The sequence below is a fragment of the Triticum aestivum genome, chromosome 4A (assembly GCF_018294505.1).
Source record: "Triticum aestivum cultivar Chinese Spring chromosome 4A, IWGSC CS RefSeq v2.1, whole genome shotgun sequence".
NCBI lineage: Eukaryota > Viridiplantae > Streptophyta > Magnoliopsida > Poales > Poaceae > Triticum > Triticum aestivum.
This window is the reverse complement of record NC_057803.1, coordinates 752,437,607-752,442,794: the sequence shown is the minus strand read 5'-3', so window position 1 is coordinate 752,442,794 and position 5,188 is coordinate 752,437,607.

The window sequence follows — 5,188 nt, the reverse complement described above, 5'->3', positions numbered from 1 at the left end:
AAATTGGATAGAGAGTTTACTTTAGAAGAGATAAAAAAAAGCTGTATTTGAGATGAAAACCAACAAAGCTCCTGGACCTGATGGTCTGCCTATAGAGTTTTATCAGAAATACTGGCACATCATAGGAGTAGATATTTTAGATCTTTTCTGCGAATTTTCCAATGGAAAACTTGATCTAGCTAGGTTTAACTATGGTGTTCTTGCACTTATTCCCAAATGTGCTGATGCTCATACTTTGCAACAGTACAGACCTATTTGCTTACTAAATGTGATTTTTAAGATTTTTACAAAAGTGCACAACAATAGAGCCATTGTTGTAGCAGATAAAGTTGTAGCTCCTGTGCAGGCAACCTTTATTAGAGGTAGATACATTCTGGATGGGGTGATTGTGTTGCATGAAGTATTGCATGAAGTACATAGGAAAAAAGAGAGTGTGGTGCTTTTTAAAGTAGATTTTGGAAAAGCTTATGATAAAATTAATTGGGATTTTTTGTATTTTGTCATGGAAAAGAAGGGCTTCCCTCCTAAATATAGAGAATGGGTCAAACAGACAGTAGAGAGGGGTAAGGTAGCTGTTATGGTTAATGACCAGATTGGTCCTTTTTTTGAAATGAAAAAGGGGCTGAGGCAAGGAGATCCTTTGTCCCCAATCTTGTTTAATATTGCTATTGATATTCTTAACTTGCTCATTTTAAAAGCTCAAGACTTGGATCTGGTACAAGGCCTAGTGCAAAACTTAATACCAAATAGGATTAGTATGTTACAATATGCAGATGATACTATCTTTATGTTTAAGGATAATCTGGAGAGTGCTAGGAACTTGAAATTGATTCTTTGTCTGTTTGAACAACTTTCAGGTCTCAAAGTTAACTTCCATAAAAGTGAGGTTTTTTGTTTTGGTGAGGCTAAAGGGAAACAAGAGTGTTATTCTAATATTTTCACTTGTGCTGTTGGTAAACTACCTTTTAAGTATTTAGGGATACCTATTAATGTTGTGAGGCTATGTAATAGTGATTGGAATTGGCCTGAGGAGAAGATGGAGAAGAAATTGAGTGTTTGGAAAGGTAGAAATAGATCATATGGGGGTAGATTAATACTAATTACTTCCAGTTTGTCCACTATTCCACTACTAGGGAAAACCCTAGCAGCAGCGCGGGTTTTAGACCTATCAGTAGCACGGGGTTATGCGCTACTGATAAGGCGATACAACTAACGAATAGCAGTAGCGTGCCTCCACCCACGCTACTGCTAAATCGACTTAGTAGTAGCGAGTTCCAGGAGGAGCGCTACTGGTAATTAGTAGTAGCGCTTCTCCCTGCCCGCGCTGCTACTATTATTTCGTATTTTATTTCTTTTTTATTTCATGTTGTATTCGTACACCTTTACACAAGTTTTCAGCATAAAGAACCGTGTGGACTAGTTTCAAGTGGATGGACATCCACTTGAAACTAATCCCCGGTTCTTTCACCCAATGATATAATAAATATCATCATCATCATATCATTAACAACTTATCATCATAATACATCATTGTCATATAACACCTCCTCAAGATCATCATTTTCATCAATGAGACATCACATAGCAAATTGGTCACTAGTCGTAATCACAAGTACTCCTCACATCATCAACTCTAACACATTGTATCACATAATAAACATATTGTACCTCATAGGACCTACTACATTCTCTTAGGACCTACTATATTCTCTAAGGTAAAATAGCAAAAAACAAGATAGCCCCTGACTCTCCATTATGGAGAATGGAGATTATCCTGTCTCCAATTCTTGCCTTTCGCTTAATGTTACTTCCAAGAACCTCCTTGCGAATGTCCAAACATTTTTTCCATTCTTTGATTAGCATGTGTTCACCGCTTTTAGAAATCCGATATGCACAGGTGAGCTCCTTAGATTCACCTGGTTGTATGTTCATAACTGCAAGGCGACCATTCTGATACATCAGATGAGGCACACAATTCATCGGGATTTTCTGTTGAAAAACATAGTAATAATTTCGTAATTAGCAATGATGTACTAGTTTTAAAAGTATGCAAAAGATGCACGGATGTCGTAATAGTAAAAAATCTTACCAGGGTATCTCCATTGAAGTTACCGCGGTTCAACACGTGCACTAGCGGCACGTATTCACCATAATTTGGAGGAGTTTGATAATAGGTATTGTAATGAGGTAATATCATCGGGAGTCATAGAACTTGCGCTTAATGTTCAGTTTGGTGCTAAAATTTTGAAAATACGGATTTGTGGTCACATAACTTGACAAGGTGTGCAAATACGGTGCTTTCTCTCGTATCGGGCTGCATAGCATGCACATGTGGCACGCCAGCACGACATAGGCCCATCTGTCAGTGTCTTGAAGAGGATTTTTTGCAGATTACTCCATCGCATTTTATTTATTTACGTGTAAAGTCCCTTAAATAAAATGAAAAAAAATCTGAAGAGTCGAACCGAGGATCTACCTCTTAGTGACTCGGATAGACAGCCACCAGCACAATCACGCTGGACGTCTAATTAGCACCACTTATACTTTATTTATTTACGATCAAGACGGACCGCACAAATTAAATTTTTGAAAGCTAGAAGAAATAGGAAAGTTTGGGTCGTACCAGTGAGCTCCTGAATGTTGGCTAACCACCAGACCAGGACTACACCTTATGTTTTAAAGGGATATATATTTATGTTGTCAATTCTTATGTAATGCCTACCGAAAACTATATTAATGGAAAGATAATACTCCTAGGTACAGTAAGTTTAAAGGCACTATCTGAAAGAGGCTTGTGTGGCTCTAGTTTAACAACTTGTAACTTTTGCGGTGGTTAACTCTATGCCAATGTATCCTGCAAAAAAAAAAAAACTCTATGCCAATGTGACTTAGGTGAGCCAAGAAGCTAAAAACGTTGACAGGCTACAATTGAGGATCAGGCTGCGCTTAATGAACTTCTGCTGTACTCAGCTTCTTTCTAAATTTGTTACTGAAAAAATATAGTACGGAAGTAAAAAAATAGTTAGCCAGAAAATGGGCAAAAACTGATCGAGCAATAAGAGTCTACTATATACTTGTAAACATTCCAAGAAAGTAAAAAACAAAAGCTTCATTATTAAAGCACCAATTTTCTTAAAAATCATTTTTCACCAAGCCACCTATGTCATGAAATTGCGCAAGCATACGGAGGGTCAAATACTGTTCAAAAAACATTTCAAAAAAGATACTGTTTGAACAAAAAATATATTTAAGTGTTAAATTTCTGGAAAAAATCACAGGGGTAGCAAAATTGACCTTTTTCTATGAAAATATACAAGCACACAGACATCTGGATATTTGTGGATATGGTTTTTTTCGCCAAAATTGTCTTACTAGTACACATGCGGCGAGCGACCTGTAGGAAAAAGGTTCAAACCGCGTGGCTCCTTTTTTCGTTTCAGAGATTTCAACTTTAATAAATACGGTCTTCAAAGGATATATAAAATTTAGTTGTGCATGTTAGACGTGAAAATCAGTGGTCTGGTGGCTATCCATGCTAGCCAGTTTGCACTAGATGATGACTTTGAACGACGCTGCCCAGCTTTTTCCTTTATTTGAGGGATTTTGTACGTGAACAGATAAAATGCATGGGATTTATCGAAAAATAACGCTTCAGCCACTTACAGATGGGCCTATGCCGCGCTGGCACGCCACATAGGTAGGTCATATGGCCAGATACAAGAGAAATCACCATATTTGCACATCATGTCAAGTTATGTGACCATAAATCCGTATTTTTAAAGTTTTAGCACCAAACTGAACATGGAATGCAAGTTCTATGACTCCTGGTGATATTACCTCTATTGTAATTCTCAAGAAAAGTACAATAAGCAATCAGATGACTTTTCTCCTTATAAGTTAATTCGGAGCCATCAGTATAGTGGGTTTTGTCTACCATCTTCTGCACATTCTTTGAAGATTCAAAATAACCTGTCAATGGAAATAAGCTGTCAAATATTTTGAAATAAACAATATAAATTAGTTAATAACTATGTTTGAGAAACTCACATTGCGGTAGAATCGGAAGCGTATCAACAAGGACCCAAATGTTCATATTGTCTTGCTCGATGTCAGGATTATCAAGATCCATGATGACAATCATACCCTCATAAAAACCATACATTTTGCAAAGTGCTTCCTAATTTTGGCAACCAAAATGGGTTACGCTCTGAGAATTGTACAGATTTACTTCAAAATCGATATCATGATGGGTCCTTAGGTGTATTTTCTTTGTTTCATAATTTTCATGGTCTTCAAAACCCATCCTCTCCAAGACATAGCGTCTTGCATGGCATGGGATAAGCTAGTCGAATTGTAAAAGATGAAAATTAGACGTTGAAATAGTTGAAGTCATGCTTAATTACGAAAAAAAAAACACTTGTCATTGTTGCGTACCATTTCAATATCGAAGGTCTCCTCGAGCTTAATGCTGAAGCGCCGATCTTCATCCAGCTCAACGAACCTGTCGCACATACTTCGATCATCGTGGCACTAGCTGCACTCCCCCGGGAGACTGTCGTCGTCCGAGTACGACATTTCCTACGTTCATAATTCAAAGATTAAACTTGTACATATTCTCGCACAAGTCATGCCAGTATTCACGGAAAAATCCGGCATGACCTTTGCTAAAAAAGGACATATCGAGCGCCTGAAATTTGCCGGAACGGAAATTAATCAACACTCCAGCAAAACATAGGCCACTCGGAGGTGTAACCAAAACATGAAATAATTGCTTAAACTAAAAAATAACAACAAATATGGCATGTTCAACTAGTTCTATTAATTCAAATAGTTCTTACTAAATATAAACTTAGTATAAAAAGAAAAAAACTAGTTCTTTCTAAAAATGAAGTAGTTCAACTAGTTATTAATTTACTTACTATACTAGTTCAACTAAAACTTAACTAGTTCAACTAAAACTAAATTAGTTCTATTAATTCAACTCGTTCTTACTAAATATAAACTTAATTACTATAAATAGAAAGAAACTAGTACATCTGCTACTACTAATTAACATCTAACTACTACATCTACTACTGCTAATTATACAACTAGTTTACCATCACTACTAGTAATTAATATCCACTACTTCTAAAAATCATTATCTATGAACCCTAAATTAACATCTACTACTACTAAAATCATCTAC